Source organism: Cyprinus carpio, chromosome A7 (genome assembly GCF_018340385.1).
Source record: "Cyprinus carpio isolate SPL01 chromosome A7, ASM1834038v1, whole genome shotgun sequence".
In the NCBI taxonomy this organism is placed as follows: Eukaryota; Metazoa; Chordata; class Actinopteri; order Cypriniformes; family Cyprinidae; genus Cyprinus; species Cyprinus carpio.
This window is the reverse complement of record NC_056578.1, coordinates 17,035,871-17,063,638: the sequence shown is the minus strand read 5'-3', so window position 1 is coordinate 17,063,638 and position 27,768 is coordinate 17,035,871. Positions and strand designations below refer to the sequence as shown.

The window sequence follows — 27,768 nt, the reverse complement described above, 5'->3', positions numbered from 1 at the left end:
GCTCACATTTACAGACACGCTTAAGACATATTGTCCCTTTCCTTTCTCTTTAACTCTCTTTTAATTATTTGTGAGTCAGTCCGTGTGGTTTGGAAGTAGATAAAGATGCAGCTGTACTAACGCGCACTAGCCCGCTTTGCTCCTCCCCTCCCCCATCGGTCTTCAATAAAACAGAAGAGAAGAGTAAAGAAAAGGGATATCCACCTCTTTCCCTCATGTTTGATTTAAACAGTATTTCTGTGTGTGGTTGTTCTCTGGTTTTTGGAACATGCGTTACTGTGAAATCCAGACGGTGTTATTGGGCCCTGATGAGTGGTTTTAAATCCCACCCATAGTCTGTGAGTGTTCATGTGTGTAGGCCTCTCTCCATCTTAGTCCTACATCTTTTTGGTTCCAGTTTGGGCCAGTTTTTCTCTCAGAGGAGGTGGAGTATTAAGGCTGTGATTAGAGCACATTGGACGCTCTGTGAGTCAGAACGATGCTTATGTAACATCTGGACCACAAAAACATCTTGCTTACGATTCTGCTCTCCAAAAGTTGGGTCTGAAATAAAATCATTTGCACCAAGTATTTATAGAAGTGTTCAATGAGACCTGGAGTCTCTTACGCTCACCAATGCTTTATTTATTTGATAATTTTTTCTTATTATTAATGTTGAAAAATGTTGTGCTGCTTAGCATTTTTGTAGCAACTGTGAGACTTTTTTTAGGATAGAAGAAAGCCTTTTTATTGAAGAGTGATATGTTATGTTTTGTCTTGTTGTGCAGCACTTATGTTGGCTTTTAAGGGTGCTATAAAAAATCTGACCTTGCCTTTTTGATTTTGTGTGTGTTTGTGTTTTGGGAGTTAAAAAGAATAGTGTTTATTTTAAATATTTTTTTGTAATAATATCTTTACTAACACTTTTAATCAATGTAATGCATTCTTGCAAAAAAAAATGTATTCATTTATAAAAAAAAAAAAATGCTGACCCCAATTTTTTTAACAGTAGTGTATTTAATTTAAAGGGCTCTAAGCAACTTGGACATTGAGCATCTTCTTATTTATTGTTGGGGGGGGGGGGGGTAAGCTAATACAGATTCCTTCTTATTAAAAAAAAGAGGAAATAACTGAATATATTTCTTGTTGTGTGTGGGGCAGGACGCAGTCCTCTGCGGGTACAGTTTTGTCCCTCCAATCCTCATATGTGGTTATGTATTTGCTTTATAGATAAACACATACTTATAACTATATTCCTGAATTAGATGATTTTTCATGTTCAGCTCTACAGAAATTGATGACATGATCCGCAAGTCTACAAACCTCCTTCTCACAACACGAACCCTTAGCCACTGCCTACAGTATGCCATAAAGAAGAAAAAACGTAGGACTGGCAGAGGTGAGGATCTTTTTATTTTCTTCCATCTGTTTCTGTTTTTATATTCCCACATCCATGTTGCTCCTCTTTGATGTTGTATCAGTCCACTGTCTTCTAGTTTTCTGCGCTGGAAACCTGGTCTTAAATAATACGATTATTTCACTCTCCACTAGGGCTGTCAATCGATTAAAATTTTCATTCTAATTAATCACACCCTTTTTCTGTGATTAATCGTGATTAATCGCACACTTCATGAAATTAAGCATAGAGACCATTTATGAGTGTTTCAAATGTTCATTTTGTCATCATTTGCTATATCCAGTCAAAGTAAACCAAAGGATTGAAGGGTGATTCTCAAAAATCAGAAGAAGGAAACCAAAAACCAAATAACCCATATAAACACATATGAAAGGAAAAAAAATCTGAATAATGAACAGGACCTCATGGAGATGCAAAAAAAAAAAACCTAAACCAACCGCCTGCTGACTGCATATATTTACTATAGTACCGGGATCCATTCAGTATAACTAAACAAAGCAACATATAAAAGTGACAAATCAAAAACAACGTTAACAACATGAATGTACGGAAATGTCTGTGCCTGTGCATAAATACAATGTGTGATCAGTGCGTCAAGAGCACTTATACACACATTATTATAACGGACTCACGCGTGTTTACTGTATGACTCCTGTACGCCACCACAATCGTCTTTACCTTGATTGCAGTCTTCATCCATCAAAACTTTACTAGAGAGACTGGTTATCCAATCGAGAAAAAGTAGTTTGCGTCTCATCTGGCCATACAGCAGTGGGATGTGTTGACAATCCGTTCCGTTTGTACTTCACACAGCACGTGTGAGGTGTAAGGGTTCGCGCTCTTTAGAGATTATCACAAAATATGACAGAGCTCGTGTTTTTAAAGCGAACACACTGGAATGAATCATTCACTGAAAACGCAATGCAAGTCTCTGTTCTCCCTGCAATCTCTGAAGTAATCAGTCTAATTTCCTTTATATTAGCGCTTTTGTGGCCGGATTGTTTGAATGCATTCACTTACTGGATCATTGGACTGGAAACTTTCCCAGAGTTTAGCTGATTAAAATGATCTGATTGCAAGCAGAGAAGCAAAATTGGGTTAAAGGGTTAGAATAGAAATTGTGCTTCAGCAATTTTGCATTAATAGCATTAAATTATTTTAACATGTTAAGGATTGTAAAATTAATCACAAGCATTAACGTGTTAAAGTTGACACCACTCCTCTCCACATATCTTGTAGATAGACCACCTTAAAACTCTAGTAGCCTTTCTCACCAAGGATGGGAACCATTTTTTTATTTTTTATTTTTGTTATTTACCAGCTATTTTTTATTTAAATATACAGAACAACTCTCTATGCATGTTATATTTTAGCATTCAATTACACTTACACTATAGCATGTTATCCTCTTATTGGAGAGTATGACTACATGCAAATTAAAAATCAAGTAAACAGTTGGTTTCTTTTAAGCGAGTTCTTTTGAAGTGCTCACAAATAAAAGCTGATTTATACTTCTGCGTCGAAACTACGCCATAGGTTGGGCGTAGCACGTATAGCCTATGGCACAGAAATGTAACAACGTGTCAATTCTACACAGACCACAAGTGCTGTGATTGGTCTGCTGGTCTGTGATTGGTCAACTAGAGATGTAACGATTCACTCAACTCATGATTTGATTAGATTTGATTCATGATTTTGATTACATGATTAGATTTCCTTGACTTGGCACCCGATGGGCTTGCAGACCTCTAGCTACAACCCCTACAAAAATCTGCCATAGCGGTGCATTTCCTCATAGGCATCTCCTGTTTTTTTCGTTTTAAATAAATTATATGTTCTTCTTTATGAACAAATATGAACAAATTATCTGTTCATATTTAACAACTCAAGCTGCAAAAGAAGTCGCTTTCTATTTGCTGCAATCAATTCTTCTTTGGCTTTTGCCTTGATGCTGTGGGTTACACCATCAACATGCTCGTGGACACTTCATACTAGAGGTCTGCATGTGTATTTGCATGTCGATGAGGACAACAATGCAGAATTATAAATGAAAACTGACAGAGAAGTAGTAAATCAGCCTTTAGACATTTGATCAAATAAGACTTTTGATCTTGACAAATAATGATCAGACTCTTCAAAATGTGTTACTTCAAAAAAAGTGCATTGCTGTATCTAAACAACAGCATTTAATGTCAAAGGCCAATCTGAAATGGACTGTCCACAACAGTGGCAGGCAGATATGGCAAGTTGACCTGCCACTGGCTGGTGACGTGTAATTTTTCCCACCCTGCTCTCACTCCATCCCTGCTTTACTCTGCCCGTGTTTTTTCTCACTCAAATGTGGTTAGTCTTTTCTTCTCCGCTCTGCTGATTTCTGCTTGCAGTCTGGCCTGTTTATAACCCCTCGAATCCAGATGTGTTTGGTTCAGTCGGGTGCCGCTGAGTGAGAAAATGATGAAAGAATAGCAGAGAAAGAAAGAAAGACATTCAGTATTGTATTTTAAAAAAGCAAAAGCTTTATTGTTGGTTTCAGGTAGTTTGCACAGCAAAGTCTAGTCTTACTACTACCTTCACACTCACACACACACACACACACACACTGACACACACCAGATCAGATATCAAGCTCCTTCCTCCCCCTGTCTTGCCCCGGATCTGGCAGAGGTGCGGAAGTGTGACCCTGGCTCTGCATCGGGCTTCCCTCCGCTGCATGGTGCCACCATGACTGGAGAGCGAGAGGGAGGGAAAAACGGGTCCAAGTTAAATGTCGTCTGGCCTCAATTAGCACCAATGTGCCTCAGCGCCTTGCTGCTGACAGCCTGCCCTGCCTGTGGACCTCAAACTCTACACCACAGAACAGCTAAAACTGAACCTAGAGCAGCTCCTGTCTGTTTTCCCACAGACAGATTCTCTCTGTCCCTTTAAATGTAACCCTTGACTTCCTCTCTATGCCCTTTCCCCCTTTGGAATTACTCCCACTTGGGGCTTTTGCTGGTTGTTATTACGCATACCTCCAGAATCTTTTCCCCAAAGCACTGCTTTTCTCTCTGTGATGCCCTGTACTACCTATGCAGTTTTACTAAAGTTGGTTGAAAATGTGATGCATTACTATTGAAAGACAAGCTCTATTAGATGTGTACCTGTACCAGTAAACTATGCTGATCCAGCAACATAACTGTGTAAATTAAGTTTAGCAAAGTAATATGCACTACTACATAAAGGGGTCATATGATGCGATTTCAAGTTTTCCTTTCTATTTGGAGTGTTACAAGCTGTTCGTGAATAGATAAGATCCTTGAAGTTGCAAAGACTAAAGTCTCAAACCCAAAGAGATATTCTTTATAAAAATTAAGACTCGTCCACACCCTCCTAAAACGCCTCGTTTTAAACGACTACTTTGTTTGGCCTTCCAAAAGAGGACACAACTAGAAATCAACACAAATACTCAGGCATGTGCAGTGCAGACACGGCATCACAGTATGGTAAGGGGCGTAACATTTCCGTCACACGCTTGAGGTATTCGGCCAATCACAACTCACTGGATAGCTGGCCAATCAGAGCACACCTCGCTTTTCAGAACGATGAGCTTTGTAAAAATCGATGCGTTTCAGAAAGGCTGGGCATAGATGACAAACAAATAATGTACAATATGTGGAAAATAATTTGTGTTTTTAACCTTAAAACGCATTTTCACATTTCATTACACCAAATACACAAAATAATGTTCTTTTTAGCAACATCCTATGACCCCTTTAAAAGTTTGTGGTTGGTAATTTTTTTATGTAAAGAAGTTTTATGCTCACCAAGACAGTATTTTTTTTTAACAAAAATACAGTAAAAACAGTAATATTGTGAAATTATTACAATTGTAAATAATTGTTTCCTATTCCAATATATTGTAAAATTTAATTTATTCCTGTAATGGCAAAGCTGAAGCAGCCATTACCCCAGTCTTCAGTGTCACAAACCTACATTTCTACACCTTTTCATTTATGTACTGTAATTGCGCTTTGTCAGTAAAAACTGATTTGGACAAAAAATGGATCAGTCATAATTTGAAATCACTTTTGATTCCCAAAGTTGGTTCAGATCATCATCAACACCACTCACCTGGAGCAGTCCTGTCACTACCTAGAAGAGTTCATCTCCAATATAACCAACGTGCCTCCTGACACCATTAATGCTACCAAACTCTATGGAACCTCCACCTTCAAGGTAGGAGCCTGCAGCTAAGATGTCAATATACAACCCACCCACCTACCCATCCACCCCACACACACACACGGATTGTGTGGATTACTATTCAGTATTTTTACAATACATTTTGTGCCTGTTTTAGGATTCTCTTCTCTTTCTTTTCTGTATAGGATGCAAGGCATGCCGCTGAAGAGGAGATCTACACTAACCTGAATCAAAAGATTGACCAGTTTCTGCAGCTGGCTGATTATGATTGGACGGCAGCACAGGGAGGTGCGCAGGCCAGTGACTACCTGGTGACCTCATCGCTTTCCTCTGTAGCACTTTTGCAGTGTTCACTCACCTGCCTGTGAGTATTTCATCCACACACGCATGAAGATTTTGCTCCTTTTGTGTAAAAGCCATTTTTGCACTCTGACTATGTGATTACTTAAAATAATTACAGTTTTTGGACACAGCCAAGAAAAGGTTATGTTCCTTTGCACCTCCAAATTTCACTTTAGTCTGAATTTTTGACTTTCTATCCTTCCTGATATTGCATAGTGCCTTTTATATTTTGCAAAAACAAAATTTGCTCCTTAAAAATAGAACTGAGGTTGGACTAAAGTAAGATATTTTGCAGTGGCGACAGAGGCAACCGTCTAGGGTGGCACACACTTTGCTTCTCTTTTGCTCATTTACATCAGTTTTATACACACTACCGTTCAAAAGTTTGGGACTGGTAAGATGTCCAATGCTTTACTAAAGCTGAATTTATTTGATCAAAAAACAGCAATATTGTGAAATGGTATTACAATTTAAAATAATTTTTTAATGTATTTAAAAATGTAATTTATCAATGTGATGACTGATAAACTACATTTTCAGCATTATTTCTCCAGTCTTCAGTGTCACATGATCCTTCATGAAATCATTCTTATATGCTGATTTCACTGCTCAGGAAACATTTACATTAATATCATTATTAAAAACTGTTTTTTGGAAGCAGTGATACATTTTTTCCAGGATTCTTTGGTGATTCTTTTATGAGGTTCAAAAGAACAGCGTTTATTTGAAAGAAATATTTTGCAAAATTGTAAATTTGTGTATGTACTGTCACTTTTGATCAATTGTATGCATCCTAGCTGAATAAAATATTTAATTTAATTTATTTAAAAAAAAATCATACTGACTCCAAATTTTAATTAGTTTGTGTATGTTAATAAATTATTATATTATTATTATAATTACTAATAATAATAACAATAATACAGGTAATTAATTATTTCCATACAAATTTTAAATTATTATTTTTTTTTATTATTTTTGTCATGCTATTTGTCTTTCACCTCGTGGTTCCTGCTGCACAGGCTCAACATGCTCTGCCTGAAACTGTGGTCTCTTCTATTTGACCACATTGCTTTAAAGAAAATTTTACTCACAGTACACTTGAACTTTGATGGAAAGCTAAGTATGGTCATAGCAAGTAAGAGTATTGCAGTGTTCTGGGCTTGCAAGCCCCAGTGTGGCTCAGCTGATATGGAGTTAAAAAGATCCATGTTGTGTGACCTTAGGTTTCAGCTTTTCACAGCCCGGCCCTGACCCCTGTCATGAGGGAGTTCTGATAATTAAAGAATTTAAGAGTTTTCCTTCCTACGGGCCTTAACCAAACACCTTCCCGTGGTTTGCATGACTGGCTGGAATTGTCTCTGATCCAGGGTTGGTGGCAGTAATGCTGCTTGCTGCGCTCCTGTAATCTCTTAAATCCTGAACTGCCCTTTTTCTAAGCTTTCAGTAACAGAGAAATACGACCCTTTCAGCCCACTGCAAAACAGCCCCTCACGTTCTTGGCTGGATTTGACCAACAGGGGGCAATGTTTGTACGACCCCAGGTTGGGTTGAAAGTCAGGCTGAATGTCTCCACATTCTCCGTCGACGCAAACCCACACAAAACACCAAACCACACACGTACGGTCAAACGATCATGTACTCTTCCAGATACGCTGCTTATATTATTGTGTTTGCACATTCCAGCTCTGCATGTGAACATAGTGCATCCTGTTTCAGTCAGCCCCATCCATGTCCCCAGTTCACACTCCTGATGGTTTTCAGGAAAGGTCAAGAACTGTCTGTTTGTGTGTGTGAAAGTGACCCTGCAGTCAAGTTCACAGCCAAAAACTCTGATAATGACTCCAAAGCCACAGGTCCATCAGTCACGCTCCCCTGCTCGGCCTCTCCCACCTGACCACAAACCATCTTTGACACTCAGAGGGACTTTCTGTATCGATCGTAAACAGTTTGGCCAAATTGATATGGGACAGTGCGGTTGACCGACTTCATTTGAACCCAGGGGGAGTCATAAATGTGTCCTTTTGACCTACATTTTTGTCTCTGTCTATCTTCTGTAGGGCAATGCTATAGAGCACGCCACGCTACCGGTGAGTATGGTTACAGTTGTGGTCTAACTTCAGGCATAACCTTGGCCATTTTCTCGTCACAGTACTTCCGCATGCTGCCTGGTGTTTCATCTGACCCATTCATAGATTTTGAAATGCATTTTTAATGCTGGTTATGGAACACAAATGAGGTGACAGTAGTGCTGCTTTGTGCCTTTGGTTTCTAGAATTTGTTTGTAGATCTTTACTGTAAAATTCAGCTAATGGTGTGGATTTTTGTGTGCCCTGCACCAATAATGTTACTTTGCATAGGCTTATATGCAGAGTAAACAATGTGAAAATGGATTTTTGCTTAAATCCATGTACTACTGACAACATAAAGCATCATATGATGGTGATTTTACTGTGGAAAGTGTGTTAAGGCCTGTATTAAACATAAACACACAAGGCCCACTCATGTATGCTCAAGAATAGAGAGAACGACAGGTAACAGTCAGGATTTAAATTTGTGGCTGTACACTGTGGTTTGAGAGAAAAAAATTCTCAGGTTGTCAACTCCTTTTCCTGACATTTTTTGGAAAAACAGTATTTTTCTTGATGGAACTGAATGATTGGCAGGGCACTTAGGGTTGGGGAGCCTTTTTTGTGCCATAACATGCTGTTTCTACGTGGTGGTCTGTTCATAGACTGATATGCTTCAGCAAACATTTTGTGAGTGTTTTTGCTGTCTGATCCATAAAACCTTTTGTGTGCAATCTCAACATGCAGTGTTTCTTGTCATTACTGAGCTGATGCTGGCAAGATGCTCTGAAAATGTGGCGGCTTATATGGGGAGCTTTATATTGTAGTGTCTTACGCAGACACAAAATAGATGTCCACTCTGTCTGCTAGAAGAATGTTTTCAGCTTTGTGTTTCTTATTTAATTTGAAAGTGGTTTGTTTCAAAATCTTGATTGTTACTTATTAAATTTATGAGGTGGATCACGTGAGCTCCCCTGTCTGCTCTCCCATTTGTAGTTGGCATTTACGTCACACTGTACATTTGCCTGAAGTTGAACTCTGCTCAGCTTCATTGCATCACCAATGGTTGTCATTTCTGGTGTTGCCTAAATCATAAACATTTAATGTCAGCAACTTACACTGCCGTTCAAATGTTTGTGGTCAGTAAGATTTATTTTTTAAAGAAATAAATACACCAATATTAAATTAAAAGTTATTTTAAATTGTAATATTTCACAATATTACTGTTTTAATGTATTGATCAAGTAAATGCAGCATTGGTGAGAATAAGAGACTTTTTTTTCTTTCAAAAGCATAAAAATATCTTACCGATCCCAAACTTTTTAACAGTAGAATATGATTGCTTTGTTGCTGTAAATAACTTTCATTAGTTATTTATCCATCCAAGTTTGATTCTGAATTGAATTGAATTTAAAACATTGCAAAAACAATTAAGCAGCCTTTCCGCTTCACAATTTTTTTTTGTTAAAACCTTTAAAACAGCTCTTTTATTCATTTCCAAAGCAAGGTGTCAAAATGTGTGTTGGATTTCTGATTTGCTTCTTGGCCTACTGTACTGTAGCTGTGGAAACCCAGAGGTAACAGAGAGGCCTTCCATATCAATATCATCAAGCACCTTGTAAGAGGAACACTATTTGTCATTATTTACTTCAAATCTGATTTGAGCTCCAAACTCATTGGCTGCCGTCTCTGTTTTCCCTTTGTGTTTGTGAAATGCTGGAACGGTTCAGCATGGTGTCGGGAAGTTCAACACATATTATCTCCCTTCCTCTGACCAGAGCGTAATCAGCACAGACAGGCATCGGTTATCCTCGAGCAATAGTCTCTGCTTCTCATTAGGGATGTCGTGAGTGTACATACATTGTTTTTACAAACAGGGATCGGTGTGTGTTGCATAAATAAGCGGAAGTGTTTGAAATATGAGTCCGTTGAGAGAGCCTCTCTGCTGAGTTTTTTCCAGGGCTGACGTGTGGTGTGTGTTGGGGTTGTTTGTAGAATTGTTGTAATTTTTCAAACATATTATTATTATTATTATTATTAAGAAGTCTACCATTGGCCCACTGTTCAGAACCTTTTGTTCTAGTATTCCTCCTCCTCTTTATCCCTCTTTCTTACTTTATTATTGTTTCTCTTTCTGTCTCACTGTACTGTGTGTTCTGTTTATTTTGACAGCCAATTGCTGTTGAGTAGTTTTTAATGAGGGCTTTGATGAGCCTTTGTTCAATTAAGGGGCTGGAGAGGAGGAGTGCAAGCCTCCTCTAACTGTTCACTCATTTCACCCTTTCCTACTTTCTTTTTTTTTTTTTTTTTTTAATTTCACTCCCTCTTTCGAGCCCCTGAGCTAATTGTTAACATCCCCCTGCCCTGAACTGTAAAACAAATGTGCTACTGTGAGAGGGGTGTGCCATATGAAGCAGAACTGTTTAAATCAGACCCTAAACACACATATCTTTGAACGAAGGCTCCTGTGTTAGTGTTGACAGTAGCTAATCTGATCCGATTTAAACATGGCTGGTTGAAGCCGGTAAATGGATGCACCTGAGATTAATCCCTAGTTGATTCGCCTGTGATGTGCGAAATGCTATCTAGGTTCTTTACCAAGTTTTCAGTTCATATCAAACTTCTTTACATTCTGATACAGTGTGATACATGCACTGCACTTCAAGAGTTTAGACACATCTAGTTTTCCACATTTTGAATTACTGTAGTCATTAGAACTCATTTAAAAACAACTTGCTTCGGATATAGAATAAATTACAAATGTAAATGAATTAGTCTCAGTTGCGCTCATGTAATTTTCCTTCCTTTTGTTCAGTAAGAATTTAGGGCTTGAAATGTTTTCGTTTCTAAATTAATTGGACAGCAGAAAATATTAATGCACACATAAATGCACATATAAATTAAAGATCAATACAAGGAAATTGAATATCTGTTCACCCCCTCCAAGATGTGCAATCATCATTAATGACTCTTATTTGTTTCAAAAAATCAAAGCTTACCACATTGAGTTTACAAACGCCTCCAATCAGACCAAATGACTCATGAGTGATTAGAATGTCCCCAGTAGGAGACAGGTATCCGTGTGTGTCTTCATTCCACCATGAGGACCAGAAACAACAAACCCCTTACTACTTTGGCCTCTGTGATTTATTACGGCTATTACACATAAACAGACGGTAGACCGGAAAACAAGTGTGTTTATTTTTTAATCACTGCAGCGCATAGCATGCACTCTTAATCATCTATAATCGCCTAGTTAGTGCTTCATCCTGATTAGTGGCTGGCTGAATACTACTGCAATGTGTGTACATATGCGTAGCTGTGCTGACTGTTCTGTGGTATTTGTTAAGCTATGTTATGCTCCGTTCATGTCCAACACGCTAAACCGTTTTCTACTCATTAGATCCATGTCATCTGTAGATTAACACAGGCCGTAGGTTTATCAGAAGCTGCTGGAGATGGATTAGAGCAGTTACACATGGGACCTGACCCCACACAGGACACAATCACACTCCTCCATCCTCCTCTTTTTGGAGTGAGAGAGGAAGGGAGAGCTTTTCCTTTCAACCCCATCTGACCTCCTTTCAGGTCTTTGTCGGTCAGGTGTGTGTACGGTGTACTTTATACGACTGTGTACAAAAAACCTTTTGGCTACGTGAAGTTCAAAGCCATATGGCCAACTGATGATCCTCCCCAGTTCTCACCCTCTGATTCTGTAAGAACAACCTTATTTTGTGGCTGTGCTTCAACATGTGCTCACAATGTGAAGTGACCCTGAAAAGTATTTGTAAACATTTTTAAAACCGAATGAGGTTCATTGCATTAGATATCTTTATATATAGCCAAGTGGAATTAATTGTAAAGATGGCTGCGAGTGCAAACCATGTCCGTAGTGAATGTGGTGAAAAACTTTGGAGTAGCTGGTTAGATTTGGCTCAGAAAAGAAAAGTTAGTTGAGAATCGGTCTCACACATCACTTGTGTTTCTGATGCCACCTGGTTTGATATTTTGTTTTCAAATGCAGTGAAATTTTTATTTTTTTTTATCTTTATTTATTTTATTTTATTTTATTTTATTTTATTTTATTTTATTTTATTTTATTTTATTTTATTTTATTTTATTTTATTATTTTATTTTATTTTTTATTTTTTATTTTATTTTATTTTATCTGAGCATTGGTTAGTTAGTTCAATGCTAGTGGCTTCCATTTAAGAAATGACTACAGTGGATTTTCCATGGTAGATGGAGAGAGACAGAGGAAGAGGAGGAAAGGATGAGATGACTTCGGAGCAAAGAGGGCATTGTCTTGATTTCTGTTTTTCCTTCCATTCTCTACCCATCTAACATAGACAAAAAGGGATAAAAAAAGACCTGACCCTCTCTCTCTTATGGATTTACTGTGTATTCATCCCTCCTTTCACTAGATTTATTGCCCAAGTGTTTTCAGTGTGCAGGAAGTCCTCTTGTATAATGGTCTTTTGTTTTTATTTTTTGACCTCCATAAGATAAAAATCCCGCATAGACTCTTGGCCCTCCAGTCTGCTGTTTTCTTCCTGGTTTAGTGTCATATTAATAGCTTTGGATCTCCCCTAAAGTGTTACCCTGATTGTCAGGAAGGCGCTGGATGGCATATTTCTCCCTTTTATTTCTCCTAGGGCATATTTGAGGTTTTCGGCTTGGATCTTAATTTGTGTGTGTATCTGCATGTGTGATGGTGAATGTGTGTTGATGTTTAAACAGCACTGCAGTTCTCCCGGTTAAATGTCCACCAGAGTGCTGCTAAGCTCCACTTTTTATGTTTGTGAAATTGCATGTATTCATGGATTTGTTTGGTTGTAAATACAGTATCGTGTGTGTGTATGTGTGTGTGTGTGCTTATGGAGACTACATAAGAGACCAGAATGCAGCAGATTCTGCCTATTGATTGAAAGAAAGGAGTATCACACAAGTTTCAGTTTGACAGATAAAAATGAGGGGAGAAACTTAATTCAAATTAATGTCCAAAGTTTTACCACTTGCTGTATAGGGTCATGCTGTATGTGAAAGATACCCCATATGTGAACCTCACATATCTTTGTTTTCTCCCTCCCCTTTCCTTCTTTCTCTGTAGGGGAAGGTGGCTCAGACAGCATGTATGTCAGCTTGTAAACACCTTTCAACCTCCCTGCTGCAGCTGCTGTTGGAGGCTGATGTCAGGCAAGTGTCTATGGGAGCCCTGCAGCAGTTCAACGTGGATGTCAAAGAGTGCGAGAGTAAGTTTGACCTGGAGCAAAAGCTGAATGACCATTCATAAGCCTCCTTAAACCTGACTGCATGATTGTGTTTCATTCTGTTGTGGCCCAGTTAAAAAAATCCTAATTTGTACTGGAGACTAATTACACCACAATGCTGTGTCTGCTGTAACCACCTTTCATTTGACACCGCTTTCTTAGAGATTGAGGTGAAAGTTAGAGAAAAAGGTGAGTATGCATTTTTAGCTAGAGCTTGAGATTTTTTGCTTGTATCCAGTTTTGTCAGGTCCGCTGTTTTCCAGTGGAATTGGGCTACTTTAACACTGTTGCCGCGGGTTGTTTTTTATTTCCGCGGGATGAAGTGACCCCAATAACATGATATTTACCCCCTGGAACAGCCTTTGTACCGGTGGAACCCCCTAATACACGATTGGGCTATTTTTGGGCTAGTTGTAAGTAACAATTGGGCAGGTTTTGTTGTGAAAACCTGGTAACCCTGCTTGGATTATGTCTCCTCACAGTTTTGCATGTGACCACAGCTAAAACTGCCTTACACCAGCTGGATAATAGATTTACCATGAGGTCACAGACAGAGAGAGAATGTTATGTCAGTCACACCGTATGCCACCTTTTGGTGTGTTTTTTTTTTTTCATTTACCAAGCAGCCTGATAAGTACCATATCAGTGATTGCTTTAATTTTTAGAGACCCATGTCCTGTTGATTTGGATGTCCCACTTGTATTTGTATGCCTCAAACCACAAAACTGAGCTTTAATCAAAATGCCACTCAAGTAAAAAGAAAGGCCCCTCCCTTCATACTCAGTATTCACAGTCTTAATGAATGAGGTCACTGTGTTAACGGTTTCAGGGTTGGGTCTTAGAAAATAATACAGAACTAAAATAACATAACCACTTGAATGCACAGATGATATGTCTGGGGTTAAATCTATCAACAGTTGGACGTGTCTGTGCTGTTGGGGGAAGGGGGGATATGCAGACCCAATGAAGTCAAGAAACGATTAGGATCTTTGTATAAAGCTTGATCATAAGCAGGCCCAACTTATCTTGAATATGGGTAAAACCATGAAGTGCAGGTATTCTGATTTCTGCATTTTGAATGTATTGAAGTCTAAAAACTGTTTTAGAAGAAAGAAGGGCATAAACAGTCTACATGTGTAAAGTTGAAGGTGTGGACAATCATCTTGATGGTAGCAATGTCTGGAAATAAATGTGCAAAAATTGTATATTTAGGGGTGCAACAGTTTGTTACTGGGACAGTACCCAACTTTGTACCCCTAAAAGGTGCACATTAATTATGAATCTTTTGGGGCTGAATAAGTACAAAGATGTCCCTTTGAGGGTACTGCCACAAGCTGTTGTACCCCTCAAGGAGTCTAACAAGAATATAAAGAGTTTGTGGTTCAGCAAGCATTACTTCAGTCTTAGTAGGGTTTAATTAAACTATTGTTTATGATTTTGTTAATTATACCCAGTGCATCAACTAAGGAAGTGGACTTTATCGTAAAGTGTTACCGCAATTCATAATCTCTTTGTTTAAAATGGACTATCAGTAATGTTGTCAGTCATCTTACCGCTGCAGTTTTATCTAGAGCCCATAAGAGGCTCTGTTAAACTGAGATTGGCCTCTCACATGTCTGCTGTGCCTCTTTGACCTGTATGGTACCACAAGCGGGCGATGGAACATTCAAAGGGAGAGAGCATCATGAGTTGCTTCCTGTTCAGTTCAGCTGGTTTCGGGAGCATAAAGGTCTTGACAGCTTGTTCCTGCTTATCCCTCGAGAGGTTTCTTAGCGTAGTCACTAACAGGGCTTTATGCTGATATGTGGCAGTTAGGTGAAAGCCTAGAGGTCCCTGTTCTTGAATCTTGATGAGATGTGCTCTGACACGCGTCACGTGAACCATGCTGCTATTGCTGCAGGTCTCTCTCCTGTAAAAAGGCGAGTGGGGTGGTTTGCAATATCGACACAGTCTCTGACCGAGTCGTGGCAACAAAAGCGCAAGGGTAAGTAGTCGCTGGCTCAGCATTTGCGGGGGTCAGAAATAAAGATGGCAGGCGTGTAATTTGCGTGAGAGGCAAGAAAGGCAAGCAGCATCACGAGGTGAAAGGGATTTCTCCTGGCCCCGGCTTGTTTTGTCCCCGCGTGTCAAATGTTCCGTTTTTCAGAATGGCGAAGCCGCTTGTTTACGGGTTCCTGTCCAAAGGGACAGAAAGGTCCAATGGCCATCAGAAACCTCTACAACTCATGCGCTCCCCACACACCCCCAGCCCATTGGCTTTTCACAATTTTGTCGGCCCCTTTGCTCAGAACCATGCCACTGGTCTGGGAGAGCGGCCTCATGGGAAACGGCGTCAGGTTTTGGGTTATGGGGTAAAGGCAGCCCCCTCGTCTCCACACATCCCCTCTATCTGGCTTGTCAGATCAATGTTGGGGGAGAATTAATGAGAGTTTGATGATGATTTTTTTCGAATGGGCCACACAAAGCCGGTGGCAGACCAAGAGACATGACTCTGCCCTGAACCACCCAACTAACCCTCCACCCCCTCTGCCAGTACCCTCAAAACCTTCAAAGCCCCCTTCCATTTTACCTCCCCCGCCCCCACTGAACCTCCCCCTGTCCTCCCCTTGTCCCGGCTGTCATCCGTCTGCCAATCTCCCGCTCCATGGCGAATTCCATGCTCTCTTTATCCCTCTCTCTTTCACAGGGTTTGCCAGGGCCGGCCCGGTGCCTGGCTTCCAGGGGGACACTCTGCTGCTCGCCTTCATCGACTTGAGACAAGTAGGTCTTTGTTTTTTTTCCACTCCTTTTTTTTTCTTTCATTCTTCTTTCCCCTTTCTTCTGTTTTCCCCTGTTTACCCCTTAACATCCCCCCCTTCTTTCTCTTATTTTCCCCTCTACCGCCAAACCCAACCCCCTAAACCTCCACGCTAGCCTTAGTTTTGTTTCAAGGTTTCTTTCCTCAATGTGTGAGCCTGTGTGTGTTTGTATTCATATCTGTGGTCCCAAGGCCTGGCCTGATACTCACCTTAGTGGTTTTGTATTTACCATTGTGGTGCGGAGGTGGCCTCAAGACCTCCTCCTGTTCTGTTTAAGGTAAGAATTTTTTTAAATGGTTCTAAATGGGTCATCATATCCCATTTGCACCTCTGCACTCTTGAACACTGCAGAGTTGGAGCCTTTATAGGAAATGTTGGCCTGTGCTCTGGCTTGAAAAACACAAATTGAAACACACTGAGAAGAACATTAAGGTGATGTTGCAACCAGAAAGGCCCAAGACATTATTCTCTCATCCCATTATTTATGTTTAGAGGACATTTTGTCAGCACTTATCTTGGTAACACAGATCTCCTAGGTTTGGATCAACCATGCTCTGATTTAGAGACAACAGCAACTACAAAACCTACACTTAAAACCATTTTTTTTTGGTTTGGTTTAGTTATTGCTTTTGCCTTTGTAGGGCAGTATTGTCATCATAAAAAATTGGAAACTTTATCCCATTGGTTTTATTTTAATAACATATTATTTGGCCCTTTAACTTCAGAATGAATGAGTTTCAAACAAAATCTTAGAATATTCTTTATACTGAACAGTTGTTCTTTTGCGACATTGTGGCTTTCATGTACAGTCCTGCTTGGCTGCTCACGTCTCGCATACTCCAAAAAACAGCTAAGTGATCGAGTTAGTGTTTTTGCATCTCACTGAACTTATCTAAATCAGTTCTTAAATTTGGTGAATCAATTCAGAATTGTTAAAGAAACTATTGCAATACATTGATATATCAGTTTGTTCCCCAGTTCTAGAAAAGCAGTGATGCACGTGTGGGAGATGCAAGTTTGATTACGATCCCACTTCTCACACTGTTTGCTTAATATTTTCTTCCGGTGGAATGTGTTTCATCAAATGAAAATCTGAAAAAAGGCCGGTAAGAAGACTGCAGTGTGTGTTTGTGAATTCTGAGATCTAGAGAGAATGGGAAACAATAATAGAGGGGTTATAAGGGTCCATATTTGGGACCCCCTCCCTCGTTGCCGAAGTGGCCAACCTGGGCGGGTGTCAGAGACTGAGAGGGGATGACGGATGGACTGGATGCTCAGGGAGTACTGGATGAATGAGCTGACAGACAGTGACGGATAGCTCTTTCTTCCACTAAAACAATTCTGTTTTGTCCCGCCTGCCATCATGATGCAGTGCCACTTGTTTTCCATTTAGTTTTTTTTTTTTGCATTACTTCACCATGAAGGCGCTTGTGTGGTTTTGCTTTGTTGTGTATTTTTTTTTTTAAAGAGAAGAGAAAAAGAGGATGCTGAACAAAATAGCCATTTTGCTTTTTTTAATGTCACGTTTTGCTTTTGAGATGTCATGATGCATGACTTTCTACAAAGATATCTTTCATTATTAATACTGTTATTGTTATTATAATTTCAATAGCATCCGATGGAAGTCGGTAGAGGTGCAGTCTTCTCTCAAGAGGTGGCTTTTTCAAGGAGTTGTTCTGGTGATCAGAGACGTCAGAACCGTTCTGTCGCCCTGCGTGCCTGGCCCTGAATACGCCCGATAAATCAACCTGAAGGGCCCGTTTGTGTCCCGGTCTCCCAGGTCCTGGGATGGGGCTGCGGGTCAATCCTTATGGAGATAGACAACGAAAAGATCCGGAAGCTCTGGGAGGGGATATGGTGAGAGGCTGGAACCTGGATTCACTCTCCTATCTGAAAAGACAAGAATACAAAAAGAAAAGAAGAACGTCCAGACTCCGCTTCAAAGCTCTTTACATGGTGAAGTGTAAAAGGATGGATGGAGGACTGACGTGATGAACGACTTAATTTGTGAGCCATGTTCACACAGCAGGGGGATACTGTTGTTTAGAGTGCTAAATACGTTTGAGTTTGGTTATCAAGTAGAGTTGATTCTTCAACCAAAATGCCTACTTGAAATTTTCAGATGTCATGGCTGGGGTTTGAAAGAGTGGGTTCATCTGTCATAGCGAAATTAACATATGTGTAGTATAAGCACATGAAGAATGCCTGGCTACCTTCATACATATTATTATACAAATGGAAGTAGGTGTATTTTGTAGTCAGGAAGCAAGATGTCATACAGGAAAAAGTATGACATAAGAACTGGACTTGAGAAACGTGAAATCAGCAGGAGTTGCTTGAAGCACTATAGAATATAAAAGACATCCTTAAAGACATAATTGAGTGTCATTCCCAAACCATGCAATTTCAAAATGTGAAGAATGTGGAGGACAAAGTTTATTTTAGAAAGATACGAAGAGTGAATTTACAAGAAAAAAACAACAGATGATAAATAGACTGAGGAATCAGAAGTTGGAAAATGGCATGCTGCAGTTATAAATTTAGGAGTCTTATATTAGTAGATTATATTAGGAAGGTTTGTGGTGATGGGAACCCTTGGCTGGCCTTGGTGTGGGAGGCCTGCTGGCCTCTGTGGTGAGGCTTGCCCCCCAGCAGTGCACGTTCTCGGGGCTGCCGCATGCCTCAACTCTTGCTCTGGATATTCTGCTTTCCCAAATTCCTCTCAGTTTCAAGGGATGAGGGTGGAAAGAACCAGCAGCCAGACCTCGGTTGATGCAGAGGCCCTCATGGACTCAAAGAAGTGTTATTTGTTATGAAGAGGTGATTTAAATAGAGTTTTGTTAGATTTGATAGTTTTGATGGATCTATCTATTTTTTTAAATCATTTTTATCATTCTATTGTTCTATCTATGGTTCGGTTATCTATCTATCTGTCTGTCTATCTATCGCATTCCATCTGTAGAACCTTCTAACTTAAAGGATGTTTAAATTAGTTATATAAATTTAGATTAATTCTAATTGTGCTGTCTTAGATTCAAATTCAAATTGCAATTGCATTCATATTCATTATAAATTCTTTTATTGAATTGGAATCTTTAAAGGCATTCTCATGTCAGTTCTGATTGGTTCGTGACCCTGCAGGGTTCATTGTAATTTTGTGCTCTGGTACAGGTGCATAAAAGCCACAGGACATTTCTGAAGTTAAGATGGTTATACCCTTGTTTGGTTGAAGGAATGAGAGACATTTATTTACATCCCTTACGGTGGTATCTCTCCTCCCCACCCTTCATGTCCCATTCTGGGGCACTGCATAGAAGAGCAGAGGGGCAGGGGGTGGGGGAGCATTTTCCTAGTCCCGTGAATTTGGGAACCATGAGGCTGCTATGCATTCCTGTGGCCTGTCCACAGGCATTATCCTAGAATTCCTGGAACGTTGTTAAAAGGATTCAATGTAAAATGCTTTTCCCCTCTCTAACCCCTTCCATTCCTTTCTCTTAGTTTTTGGCGGTAAAAGCATAACACCAGTGACACCACTAGAGGCTTATGCTTGCGTCCTTCTGAATTCTCTGGGCAACTTCTTAGGGACCATATGATTCTAACTAGATGTCCAACTGCAGCTGTGTCTGATTTCCTCACCTCTCAGTCTTATATTGTTTTTAATCTTTATTTCCTCTCTTTTTCTGTCATCACTGTTCTCTAGTGATTGTGATAACTCTTTGCTCTGAGGTGAAATTTTGCTGTCAGGGTTGGTTATGTTGGTTTAAGCGTGGTTTGATTGTTTTACAGAAACGAATGATTGAAATGTGATCCTTATAATGTTTCTGGCAACCATCCAATGATTTAATACTCTCAGGATGATTTTGGAGTCTTTTTATATTTCTTCATTTGTGTGTGTGTGTGTGTTTGGTAATCGCTAAACAAACTCAGAGTCCGATCGTGACCCATAGTGAAAATATGTTTGTTCCGGCAGCAGGGTGCAAGGCGCGGGGACATGTTGGCGGGCCAGAAAGTTAAAGGCACCCTCTGAAAGGAGTTCACTGCGGTTTAAGGAAATTTGTTGCTTGCTCCCAGTTCTCAGTCAGCATCCTCCTCTGGAGAGTCAGGGAATCTGGAGAATTTCCCCTCAGTAATAAAGACTTCTCTTAACAAAATGAGCAATTTTGTTCTCCTTTCCAAACCTCAAGATGAAGCCCTTATTCATGTAGCTGATAGCCAGTTTTCTTAAGAACATAAAAATATATATAATATAAATTTAAATATTGCAGGGTCTAAAGTACTGTTGAGGTTTGAATATTGTCCAGAGTGTGTGTGTGTTAAGTACATACACTTCAAAAGTTTGGAGTCGGAAAGATAAAAAAAAAAATCTAAATCAGTTCAATTCAAAATAACTGTTTCTTCTTTTAATGTATTTTAAAATGTAATTTATTCCTGTGATGGCAAAGCAGTCATTACTCCAGTCTTCAGTGTCACATTATCCTTTGAAAATCATTGTTATAAGCTGATTTGCTGCTCTTGAAACAAGTTATTATTACAAATATTTAAAGCAGTTGTGTTTCTTAATATTGTTGAAAGTGATAAATTTCCTCAGAATTCTTTGATGAATAGAAAGTTTAAAAACAGCTTTTTTAAAAAAAAAAATAGAAATCTGTTATAACAATGTGAAAGTATTTGCTGTCACTTTTGATTAATGTAAAGCAAACTTGCTGAATAAAAGTATTAATTTCTTTAAAAAAAAAGAAAAAACATACTGACCCCAGATTTTTGTAATGTATCTTCCCTGTTGTAGTTTGTAATATAAGTTTTTGTAAATTCTCATCATTTTTTTTTCTTTCTGATTTTGTAACTAATTAATCCTCATTTTTTTGGGGGGTATTGGAGGAAGTTCAGAGCAGGTTCAGAGAAATTATTAATGGGAGTGTCCCATTCAAGGAACATTTACACTTACAGTATCAATATGTCATCATATGTCATTTAGTTTCAGGCAGTTGCTGCTCAGCATGTACCAACATGCAGGCTTTGGGGGAAAAATTGATCTATACATGGACATGATTTTCAACTAACAGTTTCTAGTTAAGTAAAAGCGAAAGGTTGTGACCCTGCAGCTTGAAAAGTCAAAACAAAATACTAAACACTACTGAACACTGATTAATGTCAAGGCATAATGTGAACATTATTGAAGAAGTGGAAATACTGGCTAAGAGATGAGTGAGCTTGCGGAGCAAACACAGTTGCTTTGGAAAATGAAAACTGAAATCTAGCTAGATGTTGGGATTTCCAGCTGTTTCCAAAATTGCTGTTTGGTATTTCCCTGTCAAGCATGTGCGTTTGTGAGAGTGAATCACTGCAGTAAAGTGTCAGGCTGCTCTCTGTGTGATTGCAACTGTACAAACATAATATTAATGCAGTCAAACACTGGTTGTGTTTGTGCTAATGTTTATGTAGGTTAAAGATGAAGAATTCAAACCACTGTTTGGACCACACTGACTTTCATTTGATGGAAAGAAAGAAAAAACAAAAACAAGCATTTTAAACAAATCTTCTAATCCAAAGAGGAAAGTAAGTTCATTCAAGTTTAGAACAAAACATTGTGGGGGAATAAATGATGACAGACATTTCATTTATTGTCGGGAACTGTCCCTTTTAAACGTTGCCGTAAATTGTGGAGCTTCTGACATATTTTGTGACGTGATCAAACAATTAGGATCTGGTGCTCATTGTAGCTGATTGCAAATCCAATTCCGTACCTCTTTCCACATAAACAGAGACAGAAAGGCCCAATTAAGATAAGAAGTAAAATCATTTGATCAGTGAAGACTTTCCATTCACGTTATAAGATTTCACCTCAAAATTTCTGTTATCTACTAAGATGTGTTGAAACATAGAACTGATTCTGCAAAGGTTTTTTTTCCACCTTCATGGGGTGGGGGTAGATTTTAAGACCACCTCTGTCCCACATTCTCTTTAAGTGATGCATCTAGCAGTAGATGAACCAGAGCCTGAGGGGTGTGTTGTGTGTTTAATGGAGCCTTCGGTCAGTCGCGGGTTCTCTCTGAACCCTCATCTGCCTGGTTCAGTAAGTAAGGTCAGAAAGACGGCAGTGAAGGTGCGCAGGAAAGAGAGATGGAGTGATGGAAACGAATGTGGGGCCATGTTCTTCTCCTCACCCGCCGAGTTCAGCTACAGCCTCCCACAGATCAGCTCTTTGTGGCTGGTTCCCTTCAGGGAGAGCTAGAAAGTTTGAAAGAACGAAGACTGCCACAGAACTTCACATGGTACAAGCAAAACCAACTCTCCTAGATGTTCCTGTCTTTGCTTATGGAAAATAAGTAAAAAACGAAATGAGGAGGAGTGGAAATGTAGGAAGGGAGAAAGAAAAAAGGAAATGATACAGGCAGTGCTCTCTCCTGTGACCATTTCTCCATAGTCTGGGTCTAAGTCAAGCCAGTGACAGGTGTCGTGCCTAATCGTCCCCACGTTTTTCTTCCTCTCAATGCCCGGTGAGTGTGCCTTCACGCCCAAATCCACTCCCCATGCTCCCTCTCAGCCCGGCATGCTGGTGTGTGTCAGTGTAGGCCTGTTTGGGGCTCTTTCTACTGGTCTCCAGGGGCTGTGAGACAGGATGAGCTGCCCCGCTTAACTAATGGGAGTCAGTGAGGGAACTACATATTCTCTGAGCAGGGGTTGTTGACATCTTCTCTCTTTGCAGCAGTGTCCTATTCAGCCCTATGATGGATGACGCTGATGTGTACTGATTTCTCTCTCGCTCCAGCGATGAACACCCGAACTGTCAACTGATTCCTGCTTCCATAGAAGCACTTACCCTTTTCTGGAATTCTCTCTTGTATATAAAAAACACAGTGGATGTGATGAGTGAAGATCAAGGAATCTTAAAAGTATAGTTCACCCTTCATTCTACCACTCTCCCCTCATGGGCGTTTAAACCTGTATGACTTACTTTCTCCTGCGGAACACAGAAGATAATTTTGAAGAGTGTTTCAGTATATTAGGAAAGTTGACCGGATCCAAGCAACCTTTCAGTCTCTCTCTTGAAACCAACATGGAAGTGACTTAAACTGCAATTCATCGACTAATTAAGCTAGATACTGGGTCCAAAATGGAGTCAATCCCATAGACACCCCCATATTAAAATGCCCAACTTTGCAGCATTTGTAATATTTTTTTTTTTTTGCAGCCTGGTACACCAAAAGATGTGGATTTGATATATAAGCAGGATATAGTCTATTTGTTTGCCCTTCATGACAACTGTGAAGGGGTGAACTTGATATACGGTAATAAGCGAGATTTGACAATAATAGTTGGCTGGTTAAGGTTTGTGTTGCCATATTTGATTGTGATGCATGTGTTTATCAATGCTTTTATATGAACATGAGTAAACAGTGACTTCCCAGGTTGTAGCGGTATTCAAAGTTTTAATTCTTCAAAATATCTATTCCATTGTGTTCCATGGAAAGTCATACCAGTTTGGAATGGCATGAGTGTGAGAGTAAATGACTATCCGCTAAAACACTGCTTTAAAAATACTTATGCTTGACTCCAGATCAAAACAGACTACTGTTGTCCAGCAGCTGGACTGGAGCTCCAGCACTTTTCATGTGCATAGAATAGAATGTATTTGTGTGTGTGGATACAGGGGTCATTTGTGGGACCCACATATCTGTGGTTTCCCTCAGTTCTGACCCTTGGTTCTGGTAACTTGCCCTCTGGGAACCCTGTTTTAGTCTGTTTGAGTTGGATTGCTTGTCCTGTTCCACCATTTTGTGTGTACCACTGTGCTTGGAACATCTGTGGCTTTGTAAAGGGAGACAATAGTTGGAGAACAAATGCCATACTAAGTTTTTAATTATTAGCTGCAGAGTGGGGAACAAAGTAGATTTTTGTTTTTAGTGATAATTATTTTTTTTTTAATGATTATTATTATTTTTATTTATTGTACTGATACATCACCCAGGTTAAAGTAAATGTTAAGTAATTGGTATGATACAGTGCAGCTATTTGGAGGTTGTGTTTCCAATAGATGGAATGGAATTACAACTTACGCACATTTAGGAACATCTTAAGAGAAATACAGCAGTCCATGATGGATCGCTTCTACATATCACAGATCAATAGAACGTACTTTCTTAAACTTTTAGAGAAAACATTTCTGGAAAAAAAAAAAGCCAAATCATCTTTTTCTTTTCTTAGATGCACTTGGAATCTTCCTTTTTTTTAACACTACTTTCATGCACATAGCAGCTTATTGTTGTGCATATTCATCTTTTTAATGTGCACAGATAGCTAATCTACAGAGCTACACTCAATGTGCTGTATTATTCAGAGCACGTAGCCAACAACTCTAAGTGATGAGGAAAGAGAGCAGGGGGAAGCTGAAATGGGAAGATACATAGATGTGATGTTTTTGGACAGTGGAACTCATCCTGGCCCTGGTATGCGGCTGGCTGACCTTCCTCTGATTAACATTGGGAGCCAGGGCCAGTTGTAATCACTTTCTCTCAGCCAACTTCCGCCAATCTTTCCGTCCAAGGGAGAGAGTAAAGCGAGGAAAGTGAGCCGAGTCCCAGTGGCCTCGGCCGACCCTGCTTTCATTCCCTCTCAGAGCCAATGACCCGATAGTAAGCAGGCGTGCTATCCATCTCGCTCTTTTCCTCCTGTCCGATCTCTCCACAGGCTCAGTTCGTGGCTGTGGCTGGCTGAGGGGAGGTTTTGTATGTGAGTAAAGCAGTAGGGTCTGTATGTGTGTGCCCGTATGTTATTCATGCTGGAAGGGAGCTGGGAGAGAGAGAGAAGGGGAGAGCTGAGCCCTCCAGTAACCTTGGCTTTGGTCCAGTCAGGGGAGTCCCGAGGCAGGATCTAAAGTCTGGGCCCCCTCACCCCCACGTGCCACTTCACCTTCTATTCAGATCAATTCCACGCCAGAAGGCTATGCCTCTGGGGGAGGCAAGGTGGTACAGAAAAAAGAGCCTGGTGTGTTTTGCATTTATGAAGGCCCCCCCCCTCCTCTATTTTTCTTTCCTTAGTACCGTTTTCCTCCTCCTTCTGTGAATTTCTACTTAAGGCTTGTGGAGATGGCGTTTACCGGTCTTGCCTCTTTAATAACCTCCATCTCAACCCTTATCACCTTCACCCGAGAGCTTCAATGTGTCATAGGCCCCTTTCATGCTGTGGTGGTCATGAGTAAGCAGTATCCATCTGTAATCCTCTTGTGTTGACCCTATCATAGGGCTGCAGGTAGTTCACGTCCATAGAGACATCCCCAGCTCCATCACAAAAAAGACCTTGTATCAGATTTTGTGGTATGCGTTATTCATGTGCCCTGTGAACGGGTTTAGGAGTTACTTTAATCTGGTTGACTTGTCTGTCACCAGACACCCACTCACAAACACTCGAAGTATCCACATTCCACTTCCATTTTCCTAAAGCGAGCCCTTTTGTGATTGCTTTGTCCATTTCCTGAAAGTTGCTTCATAAAGGATCTCTCCCCCGCCCCCCCCCCCCCTCAAAAGCCCCCCCCCCCACCACCCCCCCCCCCACCCCACCCCCTTCCCCCCCCCTCCCCCCCCCCCCCCCCCTCTTTATGACGGTGAGACACCCCTTGAGACAAATATGATTGGCTGGAAAACCGCCCGTCAGACAGACTAGTTGTGTCATACTTGGTAATAAAGCTGTTTTGAATCGTCTCATTTCCTTCTTTGAATAGTCCACAGAATCCAACCCATTTTAGCGCATTTTGGAATAGAGCACAATATTCAAGTTCCGAAGTTAGTAAAAATCCAAGGTTTTCTCCATATGCAAAAGTGAGTTTCTTGACAATGACTTAAACAAAACTCTATTGAAGACAGAACCTTTAAAATAGTTATTTCAACTAATATGGGTGGTGTGTGTGTGTGTGTGTGTTTGTGGTTGGTGTGTGTGTGTGTGTGGGGTGGGTGTTTGTGTGTTGTGGTGGTGTATGCATATACACGATCTTGTTTAAGTTTAAATGGTTCTTTGGTCTCGGTAAAAAGTTTCCTGTGACACTAAGTCTGCAGTTATTTTATTCAAAACCTAAGTAACATAGCGTAAACCAATGCTTAGTTGGTGCTTCACAGTTTCTTATCATCAAAGCGGAACAAAGTGTTGAAAAAAAAGGTTGTAATCTTAATACTGTGTACTGAAGATTCATTGATCCTATATTTCATAGGCTTGTTCCAAAGAAGCATTTTAAAATTTAAATCTTTGGAATCAATGTAAAAAAGTCTTTACTGTCACCTTTTGATCATGTGGTCCATTATTTGATTTTTCTTCCTGGTAACGTGTGAAGGCACAAATCTTTTTGTATACATCTTAAGATTCCTTTTACTTATATATATTTACCTCATGACTAACTGTAAGTTTTGTCAGTGTGAGTACATTTAAGATGACATTAAATGTTAATAGGTCCAGGACACAGTAGATATTATTTGGACTGGATGTATTTAAGAATGTTTTAAAACTCTACAGTAAATTAGTTCAGCCTCATTCTTTATTGTTCTGTTCTTTGTTCCTCTCAGCGCTCCTTGCACATTGCAGACTGTTTGCAGACCTTTCCTTTGTTTTGCTACTACTCTGCCTCGTTTCTGTCACACTGTTGTCCCCCTCAATTACTTTTACCTGTCGGAATCCACAGGAAGGTAAAAGGTGGAGGTCCACGGTCTTTCCCCAGGGGCCAGTTGCAAAGTTTTTCAGTCTAACAGTTTATTATACCACCGAACTCTTTTTCAACGGTTTTTCACCTCTTGAAACGGTTTGTGTGGATTAAGCTCATCATATCCACCTGCAAAGATGTTATTGTTTGTCCTATAAATATTGCTCATTTCATTTATTAACACTCGTTGCTTAGGTTGATCTGTCCCTGCATTGGACCGCGAAAGAGGCTTTGTGACTGTTTTGTTGTCACTTTGACCTGAGCATATGAACTCCCAGTTTTCTGAATGGACAGGAAGTTGAAAGTGAAGTGCGCACCTCTTCCCCGAGGCTAACGTAAACGCTGTCAAATGTCCATGAATTACAGTTTTGCAACTCTATTAAATAAATGTCAAAACAAGTCCAACTAGAAGGTCCACAGAGCAGTATACAGAGGGACGTGCCATATCAAGTGGTTCTGTGACCAAAGAAACAGGCTTATATATGTATTTTATGTAAAAAATGACTTTATATATAGCATAATTCATTAATAATAAGGTATATTATTTATTCTATGTGTTCTTGTATATTTATTTATAGTGTGTTATATAGTTCCTTATGAAATGTATTATATATTATTTTTATTTAAGGTTTGAATTTTTTTGAGCTTAACTTTTTTATGTAAGACTTCTGTCAGAGTTTTTTTTGTAATCTGTGTGATTTTAGCTACTTTCCTCAGGTCTCTATGACGCTTCAACCACTACCAGATTAACCCAAGAGCTAAACTCTCCTTGTCTGAAAAAGACAGGAAGGTAAATTTGAGGCCAACGTCTTCCCAAGACTATGGCTTCCTCAGGACGTTGCTAGCCCTTCAGGATAGGGCTTGTTTTCACTGGTCCCCGGATGTGGCTTGCTAACACGAGCAAAAGGACTGATAACAGAACAATGACCCGAGTGGAGTGTCAGCTTATAGGCCATAGTCGTAGTTGCCACTGCAACCATTCGCCATCCTTGACCATACCAACTGACCCCAGCCTTCCATCATTCTT

At 39.9% G+C, this 27,768-nt stretch overlaps 1 pseudogene; it reads left to right on the top strand.

Annotated features, from left to right (window-relative positions):
* Positions 1-27,768, top strand: part of LOC109054069 — a 94,659-nt pseudogene that overhangs the window by 53,306 nt on the left and 13,585 nt on the right.